Below are 21749 nucleotides of genomic sequence, written 5' to 3'. Positions count from 1 at the left end.
ACACGTTATTTATTTTAATAAAAAGGGAACATGTTCGAATCCGAACGGGAATGAGCGACTGTGTTAGAGTGCAAGCGAGAGTGAGAGAGAAAAGGAAGGGGGAATGCACCGAACAGCCCGCGAGTCAATCGACCAAAATGAAATGTCTCGTTTCAAGTGGATGGCAAAGTTTCACTCAACTGAAAATGTCACATTATTTTTCATCAATTTTTCACGTCGCTGGCGGAACAACCAGAAGCGCACACTCGGCATCCGAAAATATGAGGCTCATTACAAATGTAAAGCCAACTTCAACAACTGTACGAACAAATCAAAAGTGCTTTGAAGAGCAATTTCTCTTTCTTTCTGTCGCGTTCAATGTTTCATTCAGATATTAATTAGTTGAGAGTTTGAAGGCACATTCTCTCACATGTCGGCCATAATTCAAAAACAAACATTTCAAAACGACGACGACGTCGCGGAAAAAAAAACAACGGAGGAAACACACAAAATAATCAGATGAAATGAAAATTCGATCTATTCGGTTTTTATAAACAAAAAAAAAACACATACAAATATTTTCAATGACTCAAGATGCAATCTGTCTGCCATTGTAGTCGAAACGAAATTGAAAACTCTGTGTGAGAACGAACCATTTTTTTTTTCTGGTAAGAATTGAGAGAAGGGAGAAAAACAATAAAACGCACACGATCGAAACGAGCGAACGAATCAAACTACTGTTGATCATTTTTGATTGCCGGATTTCGGTTTTAATGGTGACACCAGCGGTTGGAACGACGCGTTTCATGCCTTAATTTCATTCAACATGCAAACGAATTTTTCATCAGTCTATTAGTATTAGTATAATTTGATTTGGTCGATAGACAGAGTGAGAAAGAAGACGAAAACAAGGGAAAAAAATTAGCGGACTTGAAAATTGGAGACGAGAAGCGTCTGTAAAAACAAAAAAAAAATCAATCTTAAAATCCAAACAAATGACTTAACATTTGCCGAGAAGTAATTGGTGTCGGATTTTGTTGTTATTCTTGCTTCTTCTTCTTTTTTCTATGCTACAGTTGCTGTTTTAGCAAAAATTAAATCCGAAATTAAACTGGAGACAAATGTATATTTGATTCCGGCATGAATGACCGCAGTCATCTTTTTTTTTTGAGTTTCTCGAAGATAGTTTTTGTACATCGGTTACAGTGATCATGTAGCGAGCAAAGCATTAACTGCAGCGATTAATACAAAAAGAAAAAGAAGCCCGGAATAAAACAGTGAAACACGGACTCGAAACACACAAAGAATGCTCAATCACTGTGGCGTGGAGTTTTTGATGAAAACAGACAAATAAACGATGAGAGAGAGAGAGAAAGAAAGAGAGAGATTGAGGGAGCGAAAGAAAAAGAACTACACAACAAAATACTTTTGTATTTCACTGTTCGTTTTTATTTGCAGACTCTTACGCTTCGATTATAAAACGTAATTGTTTTTTGTCTGTGTCATTGCTTTGCTGTCGGTTTTTCGTGCATTGTGTATACACTGCGGAGAGTAAAAGAGCACAATAGCGCTGCCGAATGAATTCAACAGTGCTTTGTTAACACTTTTTCCTCTTATTCTTTGGTTGTTTCCCTGTACCAAAATCACAACACTACATCACACCACACAGTTCAATTTTACGTGGATCGGCAAAATGTGAGTGTGTTTCTTTTTTTAGTCGCGCGTTGGTCGCTTTTCTTATGTTCATTATCTGAGCTATCAACGCTGTTTCAGCTTTACTTACCGATTTGAGTCTATTGTGTGTGGCCGATGCGCGCGCGATTCAATAGCATTTGACCACTACTTCCATTATATCCCTCATTGTAGTCTCAAACATATTTAAACCATAGTTTGGTTTAATGTTTCTGACAGCGAATATTTAGACATACACACATTTAATCTATAATTTATGGTCGCCGTTTTCCAACATAGACACAATGAGCGCACACCGATATATGGACTCAAACATACACACACACACACACACACACACACGTGCGCGTTTGCTGAAATCGAAAAATAGAAGGAAAATATATGGAGATGGAGTGTTTGGTTCGAAGACGATATGATTATGCGGTAGCAATATGTCAGCAACACTCGAACACGCATACTCGACGGATTTTTTTTACGCTTGCACTCTCTCTCTCTCTTTCATACTATGTGCCGACTATTTACGCTATGATACGGCAGTAAGGAATGCGAGCCACTGTATCAGTGTCCAATAGAGGCAATATCTGAAATCGTTGAAAACAAACATATTGCAGTGGAGAGCATATCGCACAGACAGTGACCACAACGAATGTCATTTTCACACATAATTCGCTCACGTGCATCGATACTAGCAGTTTTGATTTAAAACACACGCACCAACCAACCGACCAACCACCCGATTGCAGCCGTTGTGCTGAAAACAAGCGAATATCGAACAAATTGATGCGGTAAAATGGAGAAACTATAGCTAGATGGGTTTTCGGTAGCAGTGTTTAAATTCGATTTTGCAGCAGCAGCAGCAGCAACAGCATCAGAACACCATTAAAAACTTCGACCATTTCTGATGATGCGATTCTTTAAATAGCAAAAATTTTAAGTGCCTGATATCCTGTGGATCGAACACTGCAAACGGTTCGCACAAACAAAATGAAAACATCTTAGTTGTTGTTTTTTTCTTCCTTCACTCCACGGACTCTCTGTCATTCGTTCAGTTTTTCGTTTGTGCTGTTGCTACTACTGACATGAATTTGCCGAGCATTCAGCTGGTTCGGTTAATGACGTTTTTTTTTCTCGTTACTCGCTCGCCATTCGTTTGCAACCTGCACTCAATGCAGCCAGGCATCTGCACTTGGCTGTCTTTTCTATTCGTCGCTTCACCATTATGTACATACACACGGGTCTTTTTTCTCTTCTTCAAAATTCAAGTGAGTCTCTGTACCGCCTAAAATCCAGTGACGTTGTTTGTGATCTTTGTGGAAAACGTTGACAGCCGACAAAAAGCAAAAAATTCTGCTACATCACATCAGCCAGCACTTCTTCATCATACGGACATTCCTCTATCTCGCTCGTTCACTTGCACATGAATCGCCACACTGTGTGTGTGTGTGTGCGACACTTCTTTTTTTTACAGCTTTTGCATTTGGTGCTCTCCATTTCTTCATTATTTATATCCGTTTAAATTTGAACGCTCAAATTCAAATGGTCGCGGAGACAACGAAAAATCACATGAAAATGATAGCTTGAAATATCAGACATAACACTACAAAATGTGGCTTCGTTTTTATAAATTTTTTTTTCGCATACTGAATGTGCTACCGAATGAACATTGCTTTTGACTTTGCTTTTGCTTGCTACTGTTGATGCCGTCATTGCCGTTACCATCGCAATCGTTATTCCTGTTTTACAACTGGTGCTGTTTTTTTCGCATTTCGAATCATTTGAATGCAATGCTCTCGACATATTTTGTTGTAACGTCTGTAATACGTTCATCGCAACTAAGTGACATCTTGAATTTTTCATGACATAAATCAAAGTGGTCGCTTCAAGTGAAGTTGGATGAATTTGAAGTATTTGAAATGGGGAAACACAACGAACAATGCACTCTGTACACAATATGCGTTCGCATAATAACAACGGCAGAGAGATAGATATAGAGAGGTAGAGAGATAGAGAGGTAGAGAGAGATAAAAAAAATGAATGTGTCAATTATACGAAATGACACACAGGCCATTTCTGCATTAATCAGCACCAGGCAAGTCAAGTACGAAACGAAAAACATATCTCAATGGGACCGAAAATTCAAACGGAAACGCACACAAAATCCCCTTTCGATATTAGCCAGATAAAACACGCGAAGCGTCCTCTGCAAATAACTTTTTGCTTCCATGGAATCACTCATGAACACACATGCATGCACAAGCATACACACAAAACGGGAAACACTAGAAACACATCGAAGAGATATAGATATGAGCACCGAAATTGTTTCAACAAACAAATCCAATACATTAACAACGTTTGCTAGATTAGTGCTGGCATTGCATTTATTGATGTTTCACAAATGTCTGATAACATTATCATCAGAATGTTGCATACATGTTGCGAAAGAAAGCGAGAAACCAACGGGCCGATTTCTATTCAACACTTGATGGAATGACATCAAATTTGGATAGTATGTGCTGTACAACATATCGCATTTTATCGGACGATGAGATGATATATCGGACTGTTTGTATTTGCCTCTTTTATCATATCGGCAGAGAGATAGAGAGTGGGAGGAAGAAAGAGACATTGATTCATCGAACGAACACATATTCGCCATTCGATATATATGTCGGAGAGTCAGATAATGCAAAGGCTCAAACATTAAATATTTACCGATTTGATAAAGAAATTACAAAGTTATCTCATTAATGGTGCACCAGAAAATTCAATTCGAATTTCATTTGAAAGGTGAAAATTATATTTCAATTTTAATACCCCCTTAAACCGTGTTAATATTTGTTGTTTGAATTATATCGAATATAAGTTACAGTGGCAATTTGTCTTGAATAAAGAATGGAAAATATTGTTAATTTAGGACGAAATTAATCGATGGAATAGACATATAGATATCGTATTCAAAGCGTTCACCGCATCATTTGTAAACTTGAATATTCGGTCAAAAATAACCAAAGAGTTGGCGGCGATGTGAATTTATGTTTGATATTCGTTCTATAATTTATTCAATAACAAATGATATATATAAAATATTGAATTAAACGATCGCATGTGGCCGCTGTTCGAACCATACATAACGGACGCATAAACATGAACCATTCAATTTCGATGAAGGTATATGCACGACATAGAGAGTTAATTTGTTCGCGATTCCCCATCAGGTATCGGCATTCGCATCGCGAGCAAACGAAAGAAATAAAAAAAACAAGCATATTGTTTTGGAGTAACGTGTTTCTAGTATTGTTCAAAGAGTGATATATCTAGTTGATGGGCATCTGATAGTGGCGTTGTGGAGCATTAAATTGAATGAAATTAATGGGCAAAATAGTGAATGATTTAAGTTATCCAGCACATGTTTCGGCGGGCAACTCATGATTTGATCGATGGCACATAATGCCAATCGGTTTTTGGCTATTGTTACGGACTATGCCACCACTTGGACGACCGTTGAACTCTTGTAAAAGCCATTTGTTGTTTTGGTGGCTCCGGCGCCTATTTGTGGAATCGATTTTGACCATCGATCTTTTTATTGTATAGATTTCATTGTATGAATTTAATACAGTGTGACGAGTATTGAAGTTGGTGTACGTGTATGAGTGTGTGTGTGTGTGTATGTACGTTTCACATTCACTCAGGTGCGTTTTGGGATTCAAAATCGAGTTGCTTCAGTAAACAACACAATCGGTTTTCATCCCGTCATCCATGCCAATCGTAACTTTACGTATTCGGCCGTAGTGGGCAAAGCACATACACAGGACGACAGTGGAATGGTGTACTTGGAATAATAGTTGTGGCTGTGTATCGACAGCAACAGCAATAATGACATATTAATTAAATAAACTCTCATCCATATGGCTTAGGCGCTGCTGATGTTGACATATCGCATAAAATTCATGTGCCATTATTTAAGCAATTCATCTTGATTCTATTCAAACACTTGATGCTGCTCGGATACGGTGGTGAACGCAATATTGTGTGCATTTGCAAATTAAAATTTCAACACCGTAAAAGACGCAGGATATATACATTCATACACAATGGCAAAAGAGCCGAATCATGTCGATTGTTGACAAAAATGCGTATCCTATATCGACACACTAGAAGTAATCCCCATTAAGTACATTGATGTTTGCGAAAACCATTGAGCGAGTCAACGAGTGTGTTTGTGTGCGAGTGTGCTCTTGTTGGTGTATACCATCTTCGGCAATGTCTGGTTTAAAATCCTCCATTTACTTTGTGTGGCTCGGTGAGTTTGGTGAAAATGTATAAAATCCACAATTATATACACGGGCGCATTGACTTCATAAATTCATAAAACTATTAATTAAATTGGATTTTATCTCTCTGACGCTGTAGATTGTTTACTTTTTGCTTTGGCCCAACGCTCACTCTCCCCTCCGTCCCTCATATACAATCCATGCCCAGAACAACACGTTCCATATCTCAATCTTGTTTCTTTTGCTTCTACTACCTTCCGTATGTATGTTATTATATACAATGCTCAGTGTATATGTGCTGCACATGCATGTCAAATGGGAAACTAAAACATTAGATGAATAACTTACTAAGTACGTGAATAGGCGATAATGCCTGTACATTCCATTCCTGAAGTCAATTCCGTAGCGTATATTCGTTTTCTCTCACTTCTTTCTTATCAAAAGCCTGAAATTTGGGTTTTTGTTCGCAGGCACTTTCCGAAACGATCGAATGAGAACTGTGGAACGGAAAGTGAAAACCATAAATAGGGCACCATTCAATGTTATGTACGTATGAAATAATTCCATAAAATAAACAGTTATTTGTATTCCATTTAAATGTATGTAATGCGAAATGGCAACGAGGAACTGTGAAGCGTAAACATATGAGGCGATATCCATTTCTCGTTTGACACATGCATCGATGGAATGGGATCGAGAGCGAGAACGACTGTGAGCGTGTTCGAGAAACTGAATGCCTTTGCTATAGACACACGACACTTTTACTAATCATTTTATCAGGAGAATTGCTTTGCTACCTGCGCTCAAGACTAGGGCAGGCAAATAATAATAACAAAAAATGGAAAACAAAAAAACGTCTCGATCGAAGCGATAACAAATGAACATGACTCATTTTGATAAATGCAATGCAAATATATGAATATTAATATAAATATGTTTGCTTAGCTCCCCCTTAAAGCACCGAACCACACCACATACCGAACGAACGCAAACATTTATGCAAACCACTATAATTTCAAATGGTTCTGTGGTTTATTTCAAAGTATCGTGTCTATGTGTCTGTTTCGTGCCCGTTTTGTTGTACACATGCACGTACACCGATTGAAGCGATAACTTTCCGAAATCGCATTATAATTAGAAATATCACACGTAGACCAAGCATCATGAGCATATGAAAATCTCAATATGCTTTCTTCAACGTCACTGCCAAGCCATTCATTTAAAATGTAGCGTTCGAAGAACCAGGATTTGCATCGGTTTTGTGCTTCTGTATCCCTCCTCGCTCTTCGCAGTGGAAATTCATTTTTTATTTTTCACAAATCTAAGCAGTACAGCAGAGCATTTTCCATTTGATTTTCAAACTGTACATCACAATGATACAGAATTTCATTTGGATGGCAATGAGAGTGAGAGAGAGGCTCGTTTCATTGAAATCCATACAGGTTATAAATATTCAACTAAGTGCTTCGATATGAATTATATTGCGGCTATTGTGCTCACCGAAAACCTTATATCGTCCGTTGTAGATGGTTTTTGGGCTTGTATTTCTCTTTCTCTCTCTCTCTCTCTCTCTCTCTTTCTTTCTCTTTTTGTGTGTGTGGCTGTAGTTGCTCTCGTTTTTCTTCTCATCATCCAAAGTGGCAATTCACCATTGTGTTTGTTACTGCATCTATTTGCACAGTGCCTTCATCGATTATATTTATGTTGCTCGAGCAAAGAACAACGAGCAGCGACCGCTGCACAACATTGGGTTCACTCGATTGTCTGTTCTTGGGGGCTAAGCGAGCGATAGCAAGAGCAAGAGCAAAAGCGTGCAAACTAGCGAGCTTGTGTGACCGGGAAAAATTGTGTGGCATGTTATTATACATAAACAAAGCAATGTTTACATTGCACAATTATGTATTTTGAAATTATCTAATAAATTTCAGGCTAACCCATAAATGCGCAATGAGTCTGTACTTCAAACAAAACGAGCAAACGGTACAAGACGTTCCGCTTAGACCTGGATACACGGATGCATGTGTTTCGTGTGTTTACGTTTGTGCTTGTGTGCTTGATGCTTTGGCATGAGCTCAGTTTGCGTATTCACCATAGTCATAGTCGTCATCATCGTCATCTTCGCTTTTGTATTTACTTAAACGGTAATACGTAATTAAATTAATGTTTATAAATATAAACAATACAACAATAAAGCAATCCTACAACTTGTGTCAAGATGTGGTCCATGTGTGAGAGATCGCATTCGCATTCGCTCGCTCTCGCTCGCTATGTATTGCTCTGTACATACTCATGATAAACAGTGTCGAGCCTCGTACCGATTACACACATATTTGTTATGGTTTCATATTCCATGCATGTACAATCTAATAAAATGGAAAATCTTCTGCACAAATAATCGAAATCCATAAATATTAAGAAATTATACGTCATGACAACGATGCGGTTAAAGATGTGTACGAAGATATATTACGGTTTGAAGTTGTGCCCGCTTTTTCGCAACGCCACCAGCCAAAACATATTCGCATTGTGTGGCATTGAGTGTGTTTTGTCACCACAGCAGTAGCAGCAGCAGCAGCAGCAGAAATGTGTAGCAAGTCGGTTAAAACACACAAAATTATTATTAACGTGACTCGAAAATTCGCAATATGGTGTGTACGCACTCTTCCGCCGAATAATCATCGTTTATCCATTTGATACCTTGCACATATTCCACGAAATATTGTAACTGAAGCTAATTCTCGATGAGAATACAAACACTGGGTTTTTTTTTCTCTCTCCGACTAAAAATACAATTAATACCGTTGTTTATCTAGTTCCTACGTCATAATTTATGGCCGACCAAAAAAGCTGTTAATTTTAAAAGCTGTTAAGTTAGTCGAAATTGCCAACTCTTTCCAGCGCCCAACCTCAACCTGAATCGAATGCGTCGCCTTTGGCTATGTTTGTATTTATTTGTATCTCTTCCTCTCTGTCATTTTCCTGCGAACCAAAATTGAACCTTTATTCTTTTGGAAGCCGCAACAGTATAAAATGAATTGGACCATAATATTGCGATCTCCGTCTCTCAAATCCGGTCTCTATGAAAATTGACATTTGATCTGTCGCACGATTACGTATCGTTATCGCTATAGTCGTAAGCCACACCTCAAAACAATCACATTTGTGATAAGCAAAAATTCAAGCATATACACATTCAGAATCATGCATGTATACATATCGAATTACCAAAATTGGATTGATCCAGTCGCAATCAAAAAGGTGTTTAATTAAAAATTCGGAAGCCATAATAATCATAAAAGCCAAATATTTATTTATTTCTCTCGTCATTTGATAGTTCCCAATCAACGAGGCCACAATCTATAACTATATGCGGTATTTTAGTAGAGCACACGCATTGCCCAAATTAAAGCCCAAATCATCCATTTTCAACTCAACTATAAAATTATAAAATGTGCGTATACGATGCGCTTTCGTTTATTTAACAGACACAACGATTGATATGTTTGCGTTAGCAAAAGAGAGAGAGAGAGATGGGAGAGCGGAAAGACAGAGAGTTTTAAAATCCAGTAATGCTATTAGCAAGAACCGAAATAAAATGTTTTATAACAGAGTGAACCATTAAAAAATTGTTTATTTCATTTTTGTTTTCCAGCCGCACCCGAAATATCATTCTAAAATATCATATATATAGCAAGAGAGGCACGACGTGAGAGTGTGAGAGCCACGCGCGCCAAGTGCTGTGTGCGGCCAAAAAATGCGTAAAACCAAGCCAAAGCAAATACTGCACTGAATATTTATTAATTCTGCGTGGTCAATAAAAAACGGATCAAAACCATTTCATTCGAAACGAATGGAATGCCATACATTATGCTCGTGCTCTGAAATTAATCCACTTCGTTGATGAACTTTGACGAAGAGAATGGGATTTTCGGGCGAAAAAAGAATATTTGTACCAATCGCATACAATACATAGCGCCCAGCAATCACACCACACACACACACACACACACTTTGCCCGAATTAAATCCGAATTTTAAATATCCGGAATTGGATTTAAATTCCATGATTGTTGCCAAGATTAAATTGATTCTTATTAAATTTATTTTATTATGTGTATTTCTTTTTTTTCGTCGACATTGATAAATTATTTTGTAAAAGAATATGGAGAATTTCCAAACGTTCATTTCCAACAGCGCCACGTGGAAAATTGGATCGGGCGAGTGAGAAGTGTGCTTTTTTTCTCGGCTTTTGGTGTACATTGAAATTGGTGTAAATATGTTGAAAGATGTCAGCAAGAGATATGACATCCACCATGAAAATCACCAAAGAAACATAATATTCGTGAGCGCGTCGTCATTTTTATCTACGTCAAACTCAATCTTCCAATTTTCTCACTTTGTTTGGAGCAGCAGTAGCAGCAGCAGCGGCGGCGACAAAAAATGGGAAAAGTGTATCCATAATAATAATAATAACCCTTCTTTCGTTGCACACGTACGTGAGATATTGTTTTGAGGTGTCTGAACATTTTCAGCACGATGATGACAAGTGACAACTGGCAACAAACATTTTTATATGTATGTTGTTGCTAGGTCTCTGTTGTGTTGAAGAATTTATACGTTTTTTTTTGTTTGTTGTTCCATATAAATGAATTCTTAAAATAAATAGGCGACGAGCTATGATTCACGGTGGGCGATACAGATGCCTATAAATTAGTGACATCGAATATGAAGTGCGTATGGTAATACTGGCAACCATCTAGATACAAATTTGATTCTTTCAGCCAACAACAACAACAACAAATCACACAAACCTAGTCCTAGCTACAATGCACATTTCAAACGGGTTGATTAATTTGAATTTCATTTTGACCGACATACCATTTTGTTTTCCCATGATCACAATATTCACAAATATTCAGCATTTATTCCACGGATTTTCCACATAATTTTCCAAATATCACATTTCACACACACACATACTATCAACAAACATTCAAATGAACGTATTTGTTCGAGTGTGATGCAATCGTTGTCCATTTGAAAAAGGAAAAAAAATATTATGAAATTGGAAACATGGAATTTGATGCGCTGATAGATCGACGATACAGGCTAGTTTTCATATCATAACTATTTTCGTTCACACCATTTGCACGGCCGAACCAAAGTAGCTTTTTCTCATCCTCTATAATTATGTGTATGCCCATTATTTCTATTTTACCCTTCGGTGTGTTCATTTGATCCATACCAGCTGCACATTGCCGCGTCGATGAGAAAGAATAGAACAAAAACAACAATAATCACAAAGTAAAGAAAAGAATCATGAAAAAAAAGAATAGCGCGTAATTGCATACTGAAGCCATTCTTTGCTATCTTACCGCAAAAGCGTTGTTTAATCAGAGTGTGTATCGGTAAACACATTGTTTTCTTACACTCTATTCCATACGTTGGCTTAGCTCTTGTTAGTTTACGTGAAGGAAGAGAGCGCGAGCAAGCTAAAGAAAAGAAAGAAGATGTCGCCGTTGCATGTACCGATACTCGAACATTCATTTCACTAGGCTAGTGTTAAGCTAGCGCGCACAGCGCACACAACACACACACACACACACACACCGACGCACTCCAAACAAGCCATAATTGGCAAAGCATTCTGTTCGTTAAGCAATCTTTTCGCATTTAACCGTCGAACCAAGCGGAGAATCATGGAAAAAACGCGGTGCATTTTATGCGGTGCAAAATAGGAAGCGCACCGAATCAACAACACACACACAAAGTTTGCAATGTATCAACACGTTGTTTGTTACCTTTTCTGCATGAGCTTTGTGCTCATTCGAGCATTTTCTATACGTATATATTTATTTTTTTCTTCATTGAGAGAGCGCTCCTCTGCTCAACTATAAATAGGTAAATTTTGCATAATTATAAAATTATAGGGCAATTAGTTTATAAAAGTGTAAAATTATCTGCCGCCTTTTTTCCTTCCAGTCATGCTTAAGAATATGATTTAATGCACATTTTAAATTGCAGTTATAATATTGAAAAGCACAAATCAACTGTAATTGATTCTTGTGCAAATCCACAACTGAGAACGGATAGAGCGTAAACGAGAACGGTTTAGTTTAGCAGTAGTATGGTTAATAAACGATTAACGGTATTTAAATGCCATTTGGGAATTTTTCCAATTCTATATGGGATCGGATCATGGGTTGAACAAACTGAGGAAGATGTGCACATACACGACCACTCCACAGAAACCATAAGCACAAATAAATATTTATCATATGGAATAGTTAGAAATTAATCTCGTTATCGGCTTAAACATTGGTTTAACTGATGCAATGCAAACATTCAAAACCCAAGAAATGTCTCTTTAGCGAATTATCCAAATATAAATGGTTAACCAGAGGCTATAATTCCGCCTTCGATTAAATATTGTTGTTCCGAAACCGATTTATTGATACATCAATTCTACTAATTTTTTTTTAATTCTCTACTCTGTCTCATTCTTGAGAGCAGCACTCAAACATAGCATAAGAGCAAAACCATTGTGCAAAGTGAGTTCTATAATGTTCAGAAATAGTGAAGAAAGTACACTTTTATTCGATTATCATAATGTTTGCGAAGAAGAATACAAAGCAGAACATGAAGAAGCAAAAAAAAGATGAGCACTTCAGCTGGTTCTTGATACACCCGCACACCGACGCAGCGGCAGCGCTCGTTTCAAGTAAAAAAAAATTCGCCACAAGCGATAACCAACCAATATTCCGACATGATTGCTTTGGCTTTTAATCAACAGTTTTTTTCATAATTTATTGTTTTTGGAATGCTTGTTTGTTGAACATCTGAAATAGTTGTTGTTCTGTTTTGTTCCTGGTGTGTGTGTTTGTTTGTTACGTCTTAAAATCCTCGGCCAACATTATGAATATTTGACCGTTTTATTTACGAACCAAATGATGCACGTTCCGAATGACAAAAAAACTCCACAGCAATGCTATTGATTTCGACATTCAAATAAATAAAGTTGAATAATTAGGCAGTTTTCAGCTGTGCGCTGCACTTTCCTCGTTCTGATCCATCGTTGGTTGGTTGGATCGGCCGAAAATGCGGCATGGAAACATGTTGCAACATTTCAAGTGTATTCGAAACAAATAAACTGGCAAAACCCAGAATAAGTTAAAAAGTATTCAGGCACTTTTTTCCATTTCTCTTTCTCTCTCTTTTTCTGAAGTTGAAGAAGATGATGAAGAAAAGAGCCGAAATGTTTGTACTCTCGTTCGCAATTTCATTGAGAGTCGAAATGCGAATTTCCGATAATGTAATGCTTTATTCTAGTTGAGCATTATTGATGGAGATGAGAATTGGTATTATTTAAAATGAAAATGATGACGATGGAGAACGAAAAAAGCGGAGCGAGAGTGCATGAAAGAGCGCGAGGCCGTGCGCGCGCGCGCGCGCGTTCGCGTTCGATTGTTGATGCAAAAAAGCGATACCGAAATCACCCGCGTAGATTCCAGCCGAGATAATTGCAGTTTGTTGGACGAACGAATGAACAGAGAAGAAAAAAAACTGAAGCGAAATAAGAACAAAACCAAAGTTCAAAGTAAGAATTACTGAAGCCATGTGCCAAAAGTTAAATGCTCAACAATAATAGTGCCTCAAAGATTTCATGCACATAAATAATGATGGATGTATTACGAAGCGTACTCACAGAGACAAAAGCGCGGTAACACCGACACACACAAACACTTAAGCCACTACCACCTACAATTGCACGAGAGCCCGGCAACAGAGAGAAAGAGAAAAAAAGTCACGTAAGATGTGATGATGAAGAAACAAGATAAAAGAAGAAGAAGAAGAAGATGTCGATTTTTCCGCGACTGTTGAAATCTTGTGCTGATATGGTACAAATAGGCCGTGTGCGCTCTCTTCCTATCTCTCACATTCTCTCGCTCTCCCTCTCTCACACACACAGAACCGAATAAACGTCGATATAATAAAACAAAAATGATGAATCGGCGACCACGATGATATTCCAAGTATTGAATATATATGTTAGATGTGGAGTGTGTTACAGCTGGATTCGAATCGACCGAAGATGCTGTTGTTATGTGTGTGCACAAATTTCCATGCACATCCACCCAGACAAGAGAATAAGATACTGGCACACTGTGACTGTACATCGGCATCAATTTACTGTCGAAATCGACTGGAGAGGAATTCCTTTTTTTCGTTTCGTTTGCAAAAGCGCAGATAAAGAAGAAGAAGAAAGAAAAAAGATGTTCGAAAATCGATTTTACAATAAATCACTTAGCATTCGGTCGTGCTGCTTTGTTTTGATTTTGGTTGTTGCCGATTTCGTTTTTATTTCAGCGAAGCTCTTTGCTCAGCAGATACACCGTCTTTCTCTATCTTCTGTTCTCCCCGTTGTGTTGCGGGCACTTCGGTACCAACCACGGTCTCGACTATCTTAACATTGGGCATTTCATAGCGTAGGAAATTTTCACATTTTATGTTTATGACCTAGTAGCGAGTAATGTTCAATGCCGAAAGAATGCAACGTTTTGCTTTGAAGCGCGTGGATGAGCGCGCAAGAGCTATTGGAACTATTCGAGCAGAGAAACACAGCAAAGGAGCGATGAGTCGAACGAAATCGAACCAATCGGCCAACCCAAAACGAAAGAATGAGCAAAACAATAACAATAACAATGGCTTATGTCGTGTTTGCTCTTCTACGCCACAGAATAGTTCGGGTGCTCGGAAGTTTGCATAAATTAAATATGCTGGCGCAGTCTCTCTCTCTCTCTCTAACACACACACACACACACACACACACACGCACATAAAATCGAATTTTATGCTCGATTTCAATGTGAATGATGTTTATTTGTTTTCCATGCAATTTTTCCCCTTCTTTTATTCAACTGCTGCTGCTGCTACCACTGTTGTTGTTTTAATTCAGTTTATATTTTTTTTTAAATTGTATCCTCGTATACAAAGACCACTTGAACGAGTTGGAATTAAACCAAAGCGTAGTGTGCTGGATCGCATGAAAACTGTTGGCCAACTTCCATGTGGATGATGATGACTGGAATATGAATAGCACTGTCCTTGAGCACATGCCGAATGTGAAACTGAGAGTGGTAACAGAACGGAACGGAATCAAATGAACCCCGGTTTAGTGGCTGTGATAAGTGCCACCGAGATCGAGGAGAAAGAAAAACACAATATGGTCCAACATCAGCGCATTGTAACGCTTCAAAAACTTTTGCTCTAAATTATAGATCTTTTCACACTGGCCATCGTTGTTTTTGTTGTTACTGCTGTTGTTGCTGTTTTTTCATGTGCTTTGTTTCCAGCAGCGAGTGAACGGGAATGCTTCTGCAGTGACTGTTTCAGACAGAAAAGCTCTGTGTACCGCACACACTCGCCCTATGAATGAAACCGAACCAAATCAAGCCAAACACACTATAGCGCTGGCATTCAAAGCCGGGCCGTGTCTATATTAAGCATGCTGAAAGTCAATTGATTTGAAACCTTCGTCAAAAATTATATGATATTTGTTTGAAAGATTTCGATGGAAACAAACAGCATCGGCCACTTAATAAATGGTTTTGAAAAACGCAAAACATCATTGCGCGCGGGCATTGGAGTGCGGCGAATGGGCGAAAAGAATGAGGAAAGGACAAATAAAGAAAGCGATTTGACGAATTGAAGTTTAGATCGTGAAGAGTGAAAAGGGCATGTGAAATGTGTGTGTGTGTGTGTGTGTATGTGTGTAGGGGGTGGATGACGATACAGACAAATGCATACATGTTGTGAGCCAAACGCAAAGTTAAAAGCTAATATTTGTGTTAAATATGAAGTGGAAAATGGTGAAAAAAACGAATGCCAATACGAACCCAAAGTCAAACCAAGAGTGAGGGTATGGTAAAAGTCGTTGATTTCACAGCAAACAAAAATGTATTCACATGAACACATCGGGAAGGGAAGCAAGCAACGAGGGAAAAAACAGAAATTCGGGGAGCGCATGGAAAAAAAATGATGATGAAAAACGAAAGAAAACAGCATCAGCATCAGCATAACTTTTGTAAATAAATACTGGCCCTGTAAAAATCACATCCATCGAATGTGCTCTCTCATTCCCCGGCACATGGTTCTGCCGTCAATTCTTCATATTATGCTCTCTGTGTCTGTTTTTTTTCCTCTCGTTTATCGTCGACTTTTTAAGTAGATGATGAATTGATTTGGAGCGTAGAATATAAAATTTATGTAGTTGTAAAAAAGTGACTCGGAGAAAAGCTGAATCGATTAAAATTATCTCGGTGGAACATGTTCGAGCTCACAAATATGTGTCGGGTGTATGGAATAAAAAATCAATCTGTTGAATTGATAAACACACATTTTAGACGATGTAAAAAAGAAGTCGTCGTAGTACGCTCGTTTTCACTCTGTCTCTTTCAATAATAATGTGTGCGCACACTGTATTTTATGGGGAAATATGTTCGTGTTCATTCTTCTTTCTCTTCAACTCACTATGCTGTTGCATACACACTCAATACGCTCGTATAATTTAGATTAAATTATGTTCAATCTTTTCCATCCGCGTCGCGCGTATCAACATCCTACACCGCTAATCGTGAGCAAACACCGTTGCCATCGTTGATGGCATGCCAGCCAAAGAACAATCAGCAGCGTTTGGCGTGCATGACATCCACACACTTACAATGGGCACACATAGCGCGCGCGTACGGCACACTCATTCTCGCTTGCTCACTGTGGCAGCCACAATGAAAACAACTGAATTAAATACACATTCAGCAATAATACGCATTCCCCAAGTTAATGCGTGTAAAGAATCGCTAATTAATTTCTAAAGTATGTACGAGGACGCGGTTCGATTTCCGCTTCCTTTTGGACTTTACCTACTCCATGTGCGTGTGCTGTGGATATTTTGCGTGCTGTTTTGCCTCTTGTGCTTTTCAATCAATTGTTTTCAATTTCTTTTGTTATTGTTGTTCTTACCCGAAACACAATGCGAAACGGTGGCAGCGAGGAGAGTCGAGACGAAAAGAGAAAAGGGAACACGCAGCCAAAGTGCCTGAAATAAAAAACGAAACGAAAAATATTTTTGAAAAACAAAACAGTCATTAGCATTCGTGGATTTGTTTATCTTTTCCATGATTTTTTCGCCCTTCTCTCACTCTTCCTCTCTCCCTCTCTCTTTCTCTTTTTATTGCTTTATTTTGATAATTCGAAAATGATCGATTACAAGAAATTTAGTTGGCAGAAAAAATGCGATACATTTACAGGAAAGAATATTTAAAAGAAGAACGAAAAAAATTACATCGAAAAATAGGACCGAATTCCTTGAGGACATTATTTAATGTGGCAGCAAGCCCAAGCATGAATACTTGTTTAACGAGAAAAACAAATAAAACCGAATGAAGAGATCTAATTAAGAAAAAAATATGTTGTTACTCTGCATATGTATCGATGGCCATATTATCGACGTTTCTTTTCTCGTTCAAAATCAACCAAATTTCTAACAAACAAAATCAAATTTTCAAAACGATTTCTCCAGTAGTTTTTCTAATTAAAAATGTTCTTATTTCTTCATTTTCAATAGCCATGTCCATCGATTGTGTAATTACATCGAATGCGGTAAACATCACTTCCGAGCGGTTCGCTTCAGATGAGCATCAATCTAAAAAAGGTAGGTTTTCTTTCGATCCAATCAAATGAATTTATAATAAAGACATACAACATTGATACGTTTAACAAACATTTTTTATGATACCATCAAATGAATTGCCATAACAATCGATGTGTGGGTTTCTTGACCACATTTCGTTTTAGCTGCCGATAGCTGTCTGCTCTTGACTTTAAAGAGCAGATCAAACACACACACACACACACCAACTGACACCAAATAATATTTACGAACAAGCAGAACAATAGGAAATTAAAAGATATATATCGTCATAATTTTACAGCCATATTTGTGACTGTCTCCGAATTTGGGTTTAATCAGACATTTCGCACACTCAACACAACTGACCATAAAAGTCATAATCCATCGCTAATGAAAAACAAAGAATCCGACGATAGAGAAAAAAACGATAATTAGCTCGACGATTGAATGATACAAATAAACAACGGTGATTCTGAACATTTTTCGCGCTTGCACCATCTTTCCATCGTTTATTTTCATATAAGACTTGTTTTCGTTTTTGTTGTGCTTACGTTGACACGTCATAAGTTTCGTGATAAATCGGTACGGGCATGCTTTTCGATTTTAACCGAGAAACTTTATTTGAATCCGAATAGTTGGCACCTTTGGTGCTGACGAAATCACCTCGGTTTTGCTCGACTGTAAATTTTGAACCAAAAAGGTTTTTGTTCGGAACTACGAAGATTCTCATTGTTATAATTTTTTTTTTCGTGGAGAGTTTTTTCGATCCAAAAATTGTTGCCTTGGTGCTGCTGTCGAGCGCTGTTTAGGTTAAGACGATGTTTCAGATGTTTCCAATGGTTTCTTTATACTTTGAAATTGTTGAAATTAATGAAATTGCTGCGAGTATTTAATATTATTACGCTTCAATATTGCGAAAGTGCCCACGCATTCTGCTGTTTCAATTTGAGACAATACCTCGAAGGAGTCGACTAAACGATTATGACAAGAGAGAGAGAGAGAGAGAGAGAGAGAGAGAGAGAGAGAGAGAGAGAGAGAAAGAGAGAGAGAGAGTGAGAAAGAGAGAGAGTGAGAGAGAGAGAGAAAGAAAAACAAAGTGGGAGTGAGCAGAAAAAAATGCCAACGTCATTCAGAAGCATTGCTTGGAAAATTTGGGCGATCAAGAACTTAATACGGACTTTAATTTTGAGATGAAGTTCAAAATGAAGATGAAACGTTTTGATAATGAGAAAATTAACGAATGTATAATGCAACGAGAATGAGAGACACACACGTTCAATTCAGCAGCCAAGAGACGATCACACATTGCTATAAATAAAAGTCCAATGTTGAATGAAAATGCATGAGAGAGTTCCATCATGTATTGCATGTCAAAGAAGAACACAATAATCACAAACCACGCATTTCAATTTCGATCGACGGAAACTATTTTTAACCTGCACAATGGGTAATGTTTAATTTCGGTTAGCGTCATGTGCCCTTTTCCTGCATGGGCTCGTCTTTTCCTCTTTCATTCGCTCGACTCGCTCATTTTGTATCGTTCACTTCTGTTTCTCCCCATTTAAGTAAACAACACCGATAGAAGAGAGCAAAAGGGAAATCAATATTTCAGCAACTCAACGGAGAAAATTTCGATACGGAACACATAAAGAAGCTCTTTCATATATGTGACGGCCAAAAACGAAAGCATGAAAAACCAAACAGGAACACAAACGACACACACACAGAGAGAGAGAGAGAGAGAAAGGAAAAAAATATAACATTCTCTCATTCATTGTGCGCACTTTGTTCACTGTTCATATGCATATGATAGAATTGGAATGGGACATGTATATGGTTATATAGTGAAGGGCAATTTGCAAACGATTGCCAGAAACAAAACGAAAGCGACAACAATAACAACATTCTCACAGGCGATGGACAGAAGAGAAGAACAAAAAAAAACACAACACTGGACAACAGCCCCACCGTGTGTGTGTGTGTACGTGCGTGTATTCGTGCATAAATACCAATCGACCCAGTCACCGGGCTTCACAATGCATTTCGTCAAAATTGGCCGGCTATACATTTTTAAAAGTTCCTCATGCACGTCTGCCCGGTAATTGGGTTTGTTGGCCGATCTGTCGTTCGAAAGAACCATTTAACTGGACACAACTAGTGTGGTGAACGTTGATTCGGCCGTTTGATATCAATTCGTTTGTTTCAAACAATCACAACCAGAGAGAAATAGAAGAAACAACAAATCAAACGAAAAAAAAAGAATAACAACCAAACACACCGAGCGGGAGAGAGAGAAAAATGACACAATTGACAAAAAGAAAACATCAACCGCAACAACAACACTGACAATATTCAAAATTCACATAAACATCCGGCTGATCAACAGAATCGATTCCATTCATGCATCAAATACCCAAAACGATGTCCAGCATCTATTTTGAACTCCTTTTACTTCGTGTGTCGTCATTCTCCAACGCTTCTGTTGTTATTTTACCTTTTTAGCATTTAGTCGTCTGTTGGGGCTGTGTGCGCTGTGTTTTTTTTGCATTTTCATCATGCATGCATACGATTCTTTCTTTGCAACATCGAAATAGTTTCATACCCATTCTGCTAAATTCTTTCTATATTTTTTTTTTTGTGCTGCTGCTGCTGCTGCTCTAGCCATCCTGTTCTCGTTTGCTTCTTCGATTTGACGTGTTTGACCAATTCGTTTTGCCTTGGTCGACACAGTTGCACACATTTGTCATTCTATTCGTTTCGTTGTCCAGTTGTTGTTGTTGTTGTTGATGTTGTTTTTTTTCTTTTCGGGCATTTTATTTCTCTTCATCGTGTACATTTTGTGTACATGTGTAGTTCTTAGTTCTGATGGCAATAAAAAGTACCCAGTGATTTGTGTCGTGCACTAGATTGCCACACATGCCTTGCATATATACATACAATTTATAATTTTATAGATTTCTTTCATGCTTCACGTTCATATCAAGTAGTAGCGTACATATTATGCCAATCAGACCACTGCCACTTACGATTGCCAGACAATTTCACACAAAAAGGAAGAGAGACGAGAAAAAAACACATACACAATCGTTCACCAATGCGGCTATTTGTACACACACACCAAGTTTTTGAGCTTCTGGATCCCGCATTTCAATACTCTCTCGCTCGGCATGGATTGGCTTGATTTCGGTTGGATTCGGGCTGAAAAAGCAGGCAACTTTGAATTTTCTTTCTTACATTTTTTTTATAATAGCTTTTATAGAGAAATCCAAGTAAGTCGAATCGCCTTCGAAACAACGCTTCATGTGAGTGTGCTACAGTGATGTTTTTTTTTCTCGTTCCATTCGATTTACACACGATGGCACAATTCCTGTTTACACAATCGCTTTTCACTTTTTTACATAAGGCAGAGAAAAATCAATCATTTCATTGCTATGACAAAATGTGTAGTACTTGAAACGATTAACTTTTTTTCTATTCAAAAATCAAAGTCCTAAGAATTTCCCCATGATTTGACTACAAAATTGCTTAGCGGCAGTGTGTGAATTCGGTTAGATTTATCCACAATTAAATTTTTCATTCGATTCGTATCTATGGCAGCATTGACAAGGTCTATTGAACAAAATTCAATAGAGCAATATGTCAAATCGATTTGAAAATAAAAATCGTTTAAATTTACACGATAGTAATTATAACCACGCACTTGCTGGTTTATTTATTCTTTATTATAACCGTTTTATTTTTATCCTATTGCCCCTATGGCCGAGCCATGTAATCTTGAAAATCAATTGGTGGCATGGCAGCGACATGCAGAAACTTGCAAGAAGCGCCCGTGTACTTCGTAGTGGAAAAGAGTGAATCTTGCTTGTCACCAATATTGTTCACGGATATCAAATTGTTTATGCGTTATTTCGCCCACTTTATGCACAAAAAATATTAAATTCCTTGATTGGTATCAAATTTCACATATGAACTCATCAGGAAAACACAACTTTTTTTCACATGAAAATCTAAATTTTCGAAAATCAGCTTTGAATGTAGTGTATTTTGTTATAGGCGACAAACAATTCAGGATCAAGCGTTCGTCATAGAATAGCTTAGCATGCACTCCATTTAATA

The 21749-nt window shown here is 37.8% G+C and overlaps 1 protein-coding gene across 1 annotated transcript in view; it reads left to right on the top strand.

Annotated features, from left to right (window-relative positions):
• Positions 1 to 21749, top strand: part of LOC129579367 (neural cell adhesion molecule 2) — a 296337-nt gene that overhangs the window by 22534 nt on the left and 252054 nt on the right. The window contains exon 2 of the mRNA XM_055469409.1: positions 17568 to 17654. The gene's annotated coding sequence lies outside the window, so the exon portion shown is untranslated. The remainder of the gene's footprint in view (positions 1 to 17567; positions 17655 to 21749) is intronic.

Source organism: Sitodiplosis mosellana, unplaced genomic scaffold (genome assembly GCF_009176505.1).
Source record: "Sitodiplosis mosellana isolate CC-2019 unplaced genomic scaffold, AAFC_SMos_1.0 Smas_scaffold_6226, whole genome shotgun sequence".
Taxonomy (NCBI): Eukaryota; Metazoa; Arthropoda; class Insecta; order Diptera; family Cecidomyiidae; genus Sitodiplosis; species Sitodiplosis mosellana.
The sequence above is the reverse complement of the archived record's forward strand: the minus strand, read 5'-3'. Positions and strand labels throughout refer to the sequence as shown.